The following is a 14,146-nucleotide window of genomic DNA, read 5'->3' as shown; positions in this document are numbered from 1 at the left end:
ATAAACAATTTCAGCAAAGTGGCTGGATATAAAATTAACTCAATCAAACCAGTACCCTTCCTCTAATCAAGGAAAAACAGTCTGAGAAATTACGGAAATGACACCCTATACAATAGTTAAAAATAATATAAAATAAGATTTTATGACTCTAAACAAGCTAGTGAAATATCTGTATGACAAGAACTTCAAATTTCTGAAGAAAAAAATTGAAGATCTCAGAATATGGAAAGACCTCCCATGCTCATGGATTAGCAGAATTAATATAGTAAAAATGGCCATTTTGCCAAAAGTGATGTGCAGATTAAATGCAATCCCCATCAAAATTCCAAGTCAATTCTTCACAGAGATAGAGAGAGAAATTTGCAAATTCATTTGGAATAATAAAACCCTAGCATAGCGAAAATAATTATCAACAATAAAGGAAATTCTGAAGAATCAAAAAGCTGACCTTAACCTGTATTACAGAGCATTCATGATTTAAAAAGAAAAAACTTCATGGTATTGGCACAGTCAGGTAGATCAATGGAATAGAATTGAAGACCCAGAAATGAACCCACATACCTATAGTCACTTGATCTTTGACAAAAGAGCTAAAGCCATCCCAAGGAAAAAAGACAGCATTTTCAACAAATGGTACTGGTTCAATTGGAGGTCAGCATGTAGAAGAATGCAAATCGATACATTCTTATCACCCTGTACAAAGCTTAAGTCCAAGTGGATAAAGGACCTCCACATCAAACCAGATACACTCAAACTAATAGAAGAAATAGTGGGGAAGAGTCTCAAACACATGGGCATTGGGGAAAATTTCCTGAACAAAACACCAATGGCTTATGCTCTAAGATCAAGAATCGACAAATGGGGCCTCATAAAACTGCAAAGCTTCTGTAAAGCAAAAGACACTGTCATTAGGACAAAACAGCAACCAACAGATTGGGAAAATGATCTTTACCAATCCTACATCCAGTGGAGGGCTAATATCCAAAATATACAAATAACTCAAAAAGTTAGATTCCAGAAAACCAAATAACCTCATTAAAACATGGGTACAGAGCTAAACAAAGGATTCTCAACTGAGGAATATTGAATGCCTGAGAAGCACCTAAAGAAATGACCGACCTCCTTTGTCATCAGGGAAATTCAAATTAAAATAACCCCGAGATACAAACTCACAGCCATCAGAATGGCTAAGATCCAAAACTCAGGTGATAGCAGGTGCTGGCAACGATGTGGAGAAAGAAGAACACTCCTCCATTGTTGGTGGGATTGTAAACTGATACAACCACTCTGGAAATCAATGTGGAGGTTTCTCAGAAAATTGGACATTCCACTACCTGAGGACCCAGCTATACCACTACTGGGCATACAACCAAAAGATGCTCCAACACATAACAAGGACACATGTTACACTATGTTCACAGCAGTCTTATTTATAGTAGCTAGAAGCTGGAAAGAACCCAGATGTTCTTCAACAGGAGAATGGATACAGAAAATGTGGTACATTTATACAATGCAGTACTACTTAGCTATTAAAAACAATGACTTTATGAAATTCATAGGCAAATAGGTGGAACTAGAAAATATCACCCTGAGTGAGGTAACCCAGTCACAAAAAACACACAGGGTATGCACTCACTGATAAGTGGATATTAGCACAAAAGCTCAGAATACCCGTTACAATTCTCAGACTATATAAAGCTCTAGAAGAAGGAAGACCAAAATGTGGATGCTTCAGTCCTTCTTAGAAGAGGGAACAAAATACTCACAGAAGGATATACAGGGACAAAGAGTGGAGCAGGGACCAAAGGAAAGGTCATCCAGAGACTGCCTCACCTGGGGATCCATCCCATATGCAGGCACCAAACCCAGTCACTATTGCTGATGCCAAGAAGTGCTTGCTGACAGGAGCCTAATATGGATGTCTCCTGAGAGGCTCTGCCATAGCCATACTGATACAGATGAGGATGCTTGCATCTAACCATCTGAGTTTGCATGGGGAACCCAATGAAGGAGTTAGAGAAAGGACTGAAGGGATTTCCACAGGAAGAACAACAATATCAACCAACCAGATCCCGCAGAGCTCCCAGGGACTAAACTACCAAACAAAGAGTACACAAGGACCGACCCATGTCTCCAACCACATATGTAGCAGAAGATGGCTTTATCTGGCATCAATAGGAGGAGAAGCCCTTGGTCCTGTTAATGCTTCTTTTTCCAGTGTAGGTGAATCCCGGAGTGTTGAGATAGGTGTGTGTGGGTGGCAGTGGGAGTATCATCACAGAAGCAGGAGTAAAGGCGAGGGGGAATGGAAGGGGAAAAAAAGGGGATAATATTTGAAATGTATACACAAAAACATCCAATAAAAGTGAAGAAAAAGTTAGAGGAAAATAATAAGAAAAAACAAAAACAAAATTATAAAGATTAATTTATATAATTTGTCAATTTGAAGAATAATGCAGGAATCAGCATCATTTGGAAATTTCCATTTTGGAAACATACATATTGAAATGCACATAACATTTCAAATACAGTTATTTTGTTTGTTGTCTTATCAATGGCAAACCATGTTCTCATCCATATCAAGAAATTTAAATTTCTCTGAATGTGCCCAGGAGATGTGTAAACTATGTATTCAGACAAAGCAATTTAATAATGTTATTATTGAAATATACCCAATGAACTAGCTCAGTTTCTCTCAGCAAAAGGGAGCATATGAAGTCAATGACTCACCTTGAGGAAGTCCCACAGTAAAATGAGTAAGCTTGCACACGAACATCATTCATATATTACAATTAAAATTGGGTCAAAATAGATTATATTGCCTTATAATGCAAAAGAAATAGAGTTATGCATTATTAAAATATCAAATACAGAACTTCACCCCCTACTGTTAAATTATTAGATACTTTTCACACATAAATTGTTAAATGCAGAGGAATAATTTATGACAAACAATATGTAACACTATTGATAAGCAGTTTTTTTGGTTTAGTTGGGGATTGCGCACAGAGGTACATGGATATCAGCTATCAACTAACATACAAATTCAGGTCACTGAGTCACTTATCTAGTCTTTGAGGTAGAGGCTACATCAATCTTAAATGATAGTAGAAGATTTTATGAATGAGATAATACGTTTATCTTTACAATGGGGCTCACAATTTGTGTAGATTTATAGAGCAACATCATCATATATATAAATTACTTCACAAAAAACTTTATATTAAAAATACTGTGTGAAGTCTAGAGGTATACCAGTAACATATCACATGTATGCTTTATATACATGAGGCTCTGTATTTTATTCCCAACACCACTAATATATAAAATGAAAGGATGTATGAAATGGGTATAAGGTACTTAGTAGAAAAGGGATTTGGCATTTGGAAATTTACAAATATAAGAATCTTACATGTCTGGCTAAGATTGGTGTACTTTTATCAATTATGAATCTCAGAGCCACTGAAGTTTTTGAATAAAAGAAAGAGAAAATAATCTTTATAAGAAATCTGGCCAACACATGAAAAATAAATAGAAAAGAGGAAAATTAGGTTGGAACAAGCATGAGCAGTTTTTAGAGTGGTTAGGACAAAAGACATACCTTTATTCTGATGTACATTAAGTATGAAATTTCAAATATGACAATATTAACTAAGCTTTATTAGGGAAACCTTTACTTTATCCCATTAAGCTTCTGAATACAATGATCTCTCTCTGTAGCTAATGTCACAGCAAGAACACAGACTTAGACTCTGCAGACACATTGTCTAGATGTCTGTTTCCAGGGGAACAATCTATTGTTTACAAACTCTGTTCCTCAGTCTTTCATCCTATAATGTCAATTTACTAATAATTCAATTATTCTATGTGTATCTTTAATAGTTGTAGGTATTTATCTATATTTATATCTATATATCTGTATGTATAGCTCTGTGTCATATAAATTAATATATATTATATATACAGAAAAATCTATATATTCTATATTCTACATATTCTACTAGGTCATAGTACATAATAAATATAACTATATATTATGTGTTATTATTTATTATCAAAACACTAGTACATATGAATTCCATGACTATCTTCAATAGGTGTTATGGTTTGAATAGAAAATGTCTTCTCTCATTTATATATTTGAACACCTGTATCTTAGTTGGTCTCTGTGATTTGAAGGATCCTGAGATCTTGCATGTAGGCAATATTGCAATTGTAGGCCACTGGGGTTCTACCTTGGGGGTAGTAATATCCTTTCCCTTCTCTGGCACCCCTCAACTTCCTATCCTACCCCCGAGGAATCATATACATTATATTGAAACTGGTATTGTGCTATTTAAGTTCACCGAGAAGCTGGCTTTGGAAATGAGTTTAACCTCCAACTTTAGACCAAAACAAGTTTCTGTCAGTGTCATCCAAACCCCTCTGTCATCAGTCAGGCTGCCCTTCTGGATCTGCAATGGAAATGGTAAAACTAACAAGCAGATAAGTGTATTAAAGACACACTGTCCTTTAGATAAGCTAGAAGGCTTACCATTTTAGCAGAGGGCCCTATTTTTTATCCCTTAATGTATAAATATCCATAGTGGGAAAGAACGATCAGAAGCTCATCCTTAGAGGACGTAAAGAGGATCCATTTAATATGGATTCCCAGTTGACTGCCTTAGCTTCTTCAGTCAGTTTTTGATAGCTAGACAGTGTGTGGTGTGAAGAAGATAGTTTTCTACTGTTATTTTTCTTTTTATGTGGATGCCAAGCCTCACTCAGCTCCACGTACAAGTCTTTCTATTTGAAACTCTAGCCAGCTGCAGGAACTGACTTCCTGAATTTATTTCTGGATTAGGTTTCTGCTATCTATCTGCGACTTGGTATTTATTCTTTTACCTCTCCTTATTTTATACCTGATAATCTCCCTCATTCAAAGCCCAAAGCACAACAAGTGTAGATCATTCTCCAGATCAGACAGTACACTTTGCCATTAACTAAGCTCTTCCCATTGCTGTGGGTTCTCTGCTGTAATAGAATAACATCCCTGAAATGAAGTCCTGTAGTTTATTTCTTTTGTGTATTTCATCACTGTAGCAAGAGAAATAATCAGTAAAGAAATTGGTATCAAGAAGTTGAGTTGTTGCTGTGATAAACCTGACAATATACTTCTTGGGTTTTCAGATATGGTGTTCATTAGACAGTGAAACAGTTTGGTGCTTGGTGCTGTAAGTTCTCAGAAAGTGACAATTATGACTTTTTTAATATTTTTTATTTATTTTTTGTTTTTAATGAGTAGCATACCATTTCTAAGTTGTTTGTGATGTCATATAGGCAAACATATAGTTCTGTTTTCTGGTTTTGTATAAGTGACTCAGTTTTTTTTTACCATTTACGTAATATAATTGTAGTAGTTAATGGTTTTACAAAAATGGTATATCCATTTATGTACCCAAACTTTGTTTGAGATCAAATCTTATAAACCATAGAAAAACAAAATACCACTCACTGCTTCCTCACTGCCACATCCTTTATTTTTTCTGAATTGACAATGCACAGTCACTCCACAGTAGTTGGTTCATGTGTGTAAAAAATGAAAAAACAGGGATGGTCAATGACAAAGAGTGGGCATTGTCAACTTTCTCAGTCATTCAGTCTTGCTAAGGATCTGAAGCTTATTCCATGAAGGAGGACTTATAGTAGGAATTAAAATAGAACATTAAGATTTTCTCACTGACATTCCAAGATTCTATTCACATATATTTTCCCCAGATAATATTGTGAAAATGACTATACACCTAAAAAAGCTCTAAAGAGTCTATACAATCATCTTAACATTCTTATGGAAACATGCAAAACTCTCTCCAACAACTCTCAGTAATCCAGGTAGAAAGAATAATGCTAGCAATATTACATCTGATAGCAAATTATTCTACATGGGTGTAAAGTCAAACACACCAAGGAATTGCTACAAAAAAGACAGAATTGGAAATAAGGTCAAATAATCAACCAAGCTCTTAACAAATGTATGGAAAACATACAGAGAAAAGGACATGAAAATGAAGCTCTGAAAATTGTATATCCATATATATACAGGATGAAATTAGATGCACATGTCTTACCTTAAAAATAATCAATTTAAAACAAATCCAGTATTTTATTCTACAATTTCAAACGCTGAAATTTGTAGAGAAAATTTAAAAGAAAAAGTTAAAAAAAAAAACAGGCAATGGCTTACTGTAAGAAGACTCAGCATAGAAAATAACTTAGAAACCCACATATTTGTATGTCGTTACATGAAGCTCAAAGCTTCTGGTTAATAGAGCAGATGTTACAACCTACAGAATGATAGCAAACCGTCAAGAGCTAAATTTCAGATAAGTATATAGCTAGAATGTACATAAAACTGAAAATTCAAAAGCAAAATTTTATCTTCCAATGAATAAATAGGCTAATGAACTAGGTGGTTCTCAAAAAAGAGATATAGTCAAAAATATTTAAAGAATTCTTCTTCTTTAGCCATTAAGGAAATGCAAATTAGAACTGTAGTGAAATTCCATTTACCCAAATTAGAATGGCCAGCCTCAAGAAAACAAAGGAAATAAAAAAGATGCTGGTGGAAGTGGGGTTGAGGAATATCATTCTGCTGAAGGGAATATAAATTTGGGAAACTACTGTGGACATTAGTATGAAGATTTCTCAAAAAAAGCAAATAACCTAATGGCTAAATGATACAGGCGTTCCATTCACGGTTATCTGTATTTATATTTGGGGACATACATCATGACATTAGAAGGTACCCCTTCTAATCATGAAGAAAGAGAAAAGTTCCAAAGAGAAGGAAATCAAGGAGAAAATAAAGCAGCAAAATACTTGTGATATGGAGTAAGACAGAATAGGTGGTACTGGGGTGAGAAAGGGAACAAAAAACAAAAAGAAAAGGAAAGAGAAACAAAAGCCAACCAAACCACCAAACAAATAAACAAACAAAAAACAGGAGTGATGAGTGGAAGAGAAAGAACAAGACATCCAACTATGTTTGGAGATGCAAATAAAGTGAAGTCTATCATTGTAAAGTAGTCAACATTATTTGGCATGTAATAACATCAGGGCTAATCGTCACTGCCAATTCGATTAAACTAGGTGTGTCTTCAAGGGTGTTTCGAGAAGGTTTAACTAGGCACATGTTGGGAGCTGGGATAGGTTAAGGCTTTCCCTAATGCCCCAATAGATAGAGTTCCTTCTTAAAACCAGGAACCTGCTTGGCAAATCCAGTAATAGCCTGAACCCAGGGACGTTAGAGTTGAGAGTTTATGGCACTGTGGCTCAACTCTACCCCCCATATGGGGCTATGGTTACCAGTTCCAAAGCCACTGAGTACTCAATCTCTACTGTTCTTGAGATGCCCTGCATTAATTTTGTGCAAAATTACTTGTTTACCATTGTTCTGACTGTGTCTCATTGTACCATAGTTTCTGCTGACTTCATTCCGTTTCTTTCCCAGAAATAGTATATAAGATGCTGTACTTCCTAATAACCCTGTGTGAAGACCTCCTGATCCATAAAGTTTTTTTTATCTTCTCCATCTTCTATCCTCTTTATCTTATCATCCCCTGGTCACCTCCCACTTAAGACTCTGACACTAAAAAGGAGCAAGTGGTGGTCCCTGTCAGGCAAGGAGGGATGGCCCTAGGGAAGATAATATTAGCCAAGATGCTGTGGTCTTAGACTTACTAAACGAAAAAGCAAACTGAAGATATGCATTTTAGTCTCTCCAATTTCTGATGTTGATATAATGTGATCATCTGTTTGTATATCTGCTTCCGTGGATTCCGCACCATGGGATGCATCTTCCAACCGTGAGCTAAAATAATTCTCTTGCCTTACATTCCTTTGTCAGTACTTTATATGGGAACAGAGAAAGTAGGGGTGTTGTTATTATTGTTGTCATTATGTAAATCAGAGAAAGCAGAGTTGTTTCCAGAAACTTTGAAATGTTTTTATCTATACCAATAAGTAGATATTTATCTTGTTTTATTCCTCAATTATTAATTGTAGGGGACCTAATTGTGAGACGTATCCAGGTATGTATTCTTTCACTTCCCTCAGGTTATAGTCATATCTCAGTATTCAGAGTAGATGCACAATGAAATTGTTACATGCTTTAGGAGGCTGTGAGATGGCTCAGTGGGCAATTATACTTGTATTCCAAGTCCCTGGTTCTAAGTCCTGGAACCCACTGTGGAAGGAAGAGATTGTCTTCTCAAAGTTGTCGTCTAACATCCATATGTGTGCTGCAGTATGCACAATAGCAATATATACAGGCAGCACACACACACAAACGCTCTAACACACACACACACACACACACCTACTATAGTAATAATAATAATAGTAGTAGCAATAGTAAATAGAACAAATTTAAACAGGCAAAAATATTTAAAGTGCTTTAAAATGCCTCAAAATTGTCATAGGAAGCATAACAAAATAAGTTTGAGACTTTATATTTAACTTTTTTCACAAAATATTAACACCTCCATATTCTCCCATACTGTGCTTTATCTGGTGCCATTTCCACCCACTAAATGCTCTTCTGTGTTACATATACATTTATGGCTTTCAAAATTGTCACATTTCTCTCTAATAGCTTTCAATTGATTGGACCCTGTTCTTCCAGGGGCAGAGTGTAAGAGACGAAAGGAAGGAAAAAAAAGTAGTTTGAGGTGAGAGGTGGTAAGTCACAAGTAATATTGACTGAGAAGGAACAGAAAGATTTTTCTTCGCCTTCTGAAATTGACTCAAATTTACTTTTGAAGTCATTTTCAGGGGAAAATAGATTACAAATTCCGAGTTTTCTCAAGAGATCACCTCCATTTTCTTCTTTGTGCTTTTCAGGGAAACACAAAGGGTGGGTGGGACCTTGAAACTGAAACTCCTTTTTGAAGGGAAAGGGTAGGTCTACAGAGAGAGAGCAGCTTCGGGGGAACTAGCCAGGGGCCAGAAGATTGAGGCTTATTGAAGTGGAGTGAATTCCTCTTACAGCACTCAGAAGTACTGAAGAGGGTGGCTGTCTGAATACAAGACCCTTGTGCATGAACCAGCCCAGTGTATGTGATCTCAGGTGAAAGAAGGAAAATAGGAAATGGCTAGCAGGAAAAATATATACACTTAAAGCAAAAAGTTTGTGTAAGCAGAAACCTGGATGGATGGATCCTAGTTGGCAGGAAATTAGATCTAAAAATGACAGCAGTCTCAACTTATTTCTGCATTCTTCTTACTTTCCTGAAATACATTTTTGTTTGTGGAAAAGATAGGATTGTGTCTTGCCACCATAATTTGGAGGAAGAAATACATCCTAAGGTAACATCCTCAGTAAGCAGACTGTAGCAAATACCGTTCTTCCCAGCAACGGAAGTCTTTTCATAGGATCACAGTCACCACTACCCTTGTCAATTCATTCATCACTAAAAGGTATAGATCCCTAGTAAGAATCAACTGGTGTAGGTTTTGGTATGGTGTTGATGAGAAATTACATAAATCTGCCTCTTTTTAAGTATAAGAGTAAAAGATTCATTATTTTTCTTAATGATATGATGTCAAAGCAATAGCGAGCACAAGACTGAAGCAAATACTATATTGTGAGATAAATATAGACATGGTCTCATGTGGGGAAACTGACAATTTGTTTGCACCCAGATGACTGTATTCTAATCGCAGAAGAACACTAATTGGTACACAATATACTGTAGTGTAAATTTTTCCAAAGGATTCCTTTTTATACCGGTTCTATAATCACACAGATTATAAAGTAACAATTGTAAGTGTGCCTCATTGTGAGACACTTAGGTTTTCTATAATGGATTTTCCAAAAATACACAAGTGCACAACAGTGTACTTTTAAATTCAGAGTGGATCTGAAGACAGCAAGAGCAAGCCTGTCATATCTAATCGGGTTAAAATTATAAAAACCTACAACTACCTGTAGATCTTGATCTGTAGTTGAAGACTCATGAGCTTTTCTCCCTTCCCTATAAGTCTGTCTATTGTTTCTGTTATTGTTCAGCTCATTGAAGCAGTATTGCTAGTGAGGGTTTCTGTGATGTAGCTTATGACATTTCTGGGCAACACATTTTCACAGTCAACTTATTGTTTCTCGTGCTATTATTTACAGTCATTGTTAGTCCTCGTCCACAGAGATCCCTGAGACTTAGGCATAGGTGTTGGGTTGCAACTGTGACAATTGGAATACAGAGCTACAACTCCCCATTTTTACCAGTTGTCTGTAATGGTCTCCATTCTTTGCAAAGACAAGTTTTTTTTTGATAAGGAGTGATGATTATACTTATTTATGTATATGACAATAAATATCTTTTGAAAGGATATTTACAATGTAATTAGGCTTCATGCTGTTTTAGTGATGTGATGAGCCTGTTCTATGTTTATAGTCCTAGATAGGTGACTAGGTTTCCAGTACCAGGTATCATTTCCTTTTATGGTGGGAAAAGTGGTCTTTCTTAGGGAAAATCACTTCAATGGGTTATCTAATGCTAAATGATCATTCCTAAAAATATATGCACTGAAGCAATATTATGCAGGCTAAGTATACTGTACTTATATATTTAAGAATTTAGTTGGCTACTCTAGATAGTCAACTCAATTACATCTGGACTTAACTAAAGCTCAAGTTACTGGGAACACCTGCAAAAGCTATTTTAACTACTTAAGTAATTTCAAGTGGGAAGGCCCACCTTTAGTCTGGGTTATACCTTCTATTGGACTGAGCACAGGGACCCCAATGGAGGAGTTAGAGAAAGGACTGAAGTAGCTGAAGGGGTTTGCAACCCCATAAGAAGAACAACAATATCAACCAACCAGACTCACAAGATGTCACAGGGATGAAACCACCAGCCAAAGAGTACACATGGCTCCAGGTACATATGTTGCAGGGGATGGCCTTCTAGGACATCCATGGAAAGAGAGGCCTTTTGGTCCTGTGAAGGCTTGGTGTCCAGTGAAGGGGAATGTCAGGGAGAGGAAGCAGGAATGATTGAGTGGTTGGGTGGGGGAACATCCTCATAGAAGAAGAGGGAGGGGGATGGTATTAGAGGGTTTATGGACAGGAAACCATGAAAGGGGGCAACATTTGAAATGTAAATTTAAAAAATCACCGAAAAATGTTTAAAAAAGGAAACAAAAGTTCACAAGATAACTATATATAACTATATATAATTATATATATATATATATATAAAACTATATATATGTAATTTTATCTTTTGTGTCTTCTAACACCTTCCTAACCTAATCTTCAGTAGAGGTTTTCCTATGGATCTTCATGTCAGTAAACAATAAAGGAACGTGTGATAACTATTGCAGATAGCATATTCATTTTGATGAATTTGCATGTATTTGCCTTATGGCTTTTTATTGAGTAGCTTGTTTATTTTAATTCCTTTGCATTGAATTGTCAACAAATTTCTTCACTTAACCATATTGATTTTAGCAAAAGGACCATCAAGCTCCTTGGGAAAATTGGTTTTAAACATTATGCTTAGTGTCACTCTTGCTTAGAATCACCCAAATTATGTAATATTAGAAGCTTATTTCAGGTTAGTCTCAGTCACAATAGAGCATGCGTAGAATCCCATCTTTTTGAGTAATCTCTCAGTCTCCATCTGACAAGAGCACCCATCCCCAGGATATACACATGTCTCCTTATAGTTCACATCCAACAGTGAATGGAATGACGAAACAAAAATCCAGGAAGGGACTTAAGCCAGCGAGCTCCTGAAAATGACTTCAGAAATAGCAGTCTGAAAGGAATGGACAGGGTTCCACTCTTTTGCTGTTGGTAGGTAGACTGTGCTATTCATATGCTTGCATATCTTATGGGAAAGGAGAAAGACATTCCTCACAGAGACTTACATCTTGTACAATTAATAATAAGCACGTTTTGTTTGGGTTACTTTCTACTAGATAACCTTTATTTTGATAGGCATTTCCTTTTTTGTTTGTTTGTTTCTTCAACTATTTATGTAGCTTTCTCTGGTATATTTCACTTTGCTATGTCACAAATAACTATGCCTTCGGTACATGCCATCTGGTAACAATTTGTTATATGGCTAAATTTTTTTATAACGAACATGTTCTAACTGAATTATGGGAATAGGCTGAACTCCTATATGCATATTCTTTACCTATCAAACCTTATGATGCCCAAAGGTTTTAGCATTACCAGCTTTATGTAAGTTGAAATTTAGAAGCTTTCTCCACTCTCTCCTCCATCCGAGCAAGATGCCCAAAGGAAAGAAAGCAAAGGGGAAGAAGGTGGCCCCGGCCCCCGCCGTGGTCAGGAAACAAGAGGCCAAAAAGGTGGTCAATCCTTTGTTTGAGAAAAGGCCCAAGAACTTCTGCATTAGGCAGGACATCCAGCCCAAAAGAGATCTCACGCGCTTCGTCAAATGGCCCCGCTACATCAGGCTGCAGCGGCAAAGAGCCATCCTCTATAAGCGGCTCAAAGTACCTCCTGCCATCAACCGGTTCACCCAGGCCCTGGCAAACCCAGGCAAACAGCGACTCAGTTGCTTAAGCTTGCCCACAAGTACAGGCCAGAGACAAAGCAGGAGAAAAAGCAAAGGCTGCTGGCCCGAGCTGAGAAGAAAACTGCTGGCAAGGGGACGTCCCAACTAAGAGACCACCTGTCCTCCGAGCAGGGGTCAATACAGTCACCACCTTGGTGGAGAACAAGAAGGATCAGCTGGTGGTGATTGCCCATGATGTAGACCCCATTGAGCTGGTGGTTTTCCTGCCTGACCTTTGTCGAAAGATGGGGGTGCCCTAGTGCATCATCAAGGGAAAGGCCAGGCTGGGGCGCCTGGTCCACAGGGAGACAGGCATCACTGTTGCCTTCACACAGGTTAACTTGGAAGACAAGGGTACCCTGGCTAAGCTGGTGGAAGCTAATAGGACGAATTATAATGACAGATATGACGAGATCCGCCGCCACTAGGGAGGCAACGTCCTGGGTCCTAAGTCTGTGGCTCGCATTGCCAAGCTGGAAAAGGCAAAGGCTAAAGAACTCCCCACTAAACTGAGTTAAATGTACACTTAAGTTTTCTGTACATAAATGTAATTGCAAAATTAAAAAAAGAATCTGGCTCCAACCTATGGCAAATAACATATATTTTGGACTTTGCTATATGGAAGCAAACTTAATTTAAAGAAAACTAATTATACTCATAGTTTGTGAATAAAGCGAACTCAACTTAAATTGTAAAGAAAAAAAGATTAGTAAAGATATTGCAATTGTCAAATCTGTACAAGTAGTTCTAGAAAAGATTGTAACAGAGTTATCTTTTCCAATTATAGCTGATATTCCCACTCTTCAAATTTACAACAGGTAGTTGCTCTCTCTCTCTCTCTCTCTCTCTCTCTCCCTCTCTCTCTCTCTCTCTCTCTCTCTCTCTCTCCTCCCTCCTCCTCTCTTCCCTCCCTTCCCCCCCCCTCTGTGTGTGTGTGTGTGTTTGTGTGTGTGTATGTGTGTAGGCAACACACACACACACATACACATTTAGTGTTTAGATATACACACCTTCTCTCTTTAAACCACTCTGTGAGATGTTTGTCAGTACATAAGTTTTCATTTATTTATAAAAAATCAGCATTTCTACATTGCTTACAATGAAAGTCTATTTCTCATTCATTTTGTGTGTTGGCTGTGTCCAATACATGCAAAACCACTGCAAGTCACAGTATTGATGTAAGCATATTAGTATCTTAATATCATTGTAAATTATAAAGTGAATTATATAAATAAAAAATTATAGACAATGCCCAGGTTTATTAAGCCTTTGACTCTTCTAATTAAGTGGAGGTTTGAAAACTCCCTTTATCCCTTTTTGTACTGGGAAGAGAATTGCCATACAGTAGTACCAAAGAATTTAACATGTCTTAGTGATGCCAGCTGTTTTGGGATCAGACAAGGCCAGGAATGCGCTCTTTAGTATCCATTCTTTTTCTCTCATCAATCTAAACACACTCTTGTTAAGCTCACACTCCTGAAGAGTCATCCCTTCCTAAAAGTTCCTTAACAACCTATACGTCTAGCCTTACTTACCACGATGAATTCGTCAGACTTGGCTCTGATTGAGGTTCAGTCTTC

Source organism: Rattus rattus, chromosome 5, assembly GCF_011064425.1.
Source record: "Rattus rattus isolate New Zealand chromosome 5, Rrattus_CSIRO_v1, whole genome shotgun sequence".
In the NCBI taxonomy this organism is placed as follows: Eukaryota; Metazoa; Chordata; class Mammalia; order Rodentia; family Muridae; genus Rattus; species Rattus rattus.
Note: the sequence above shows the minus strand (reverse complement) of the source record.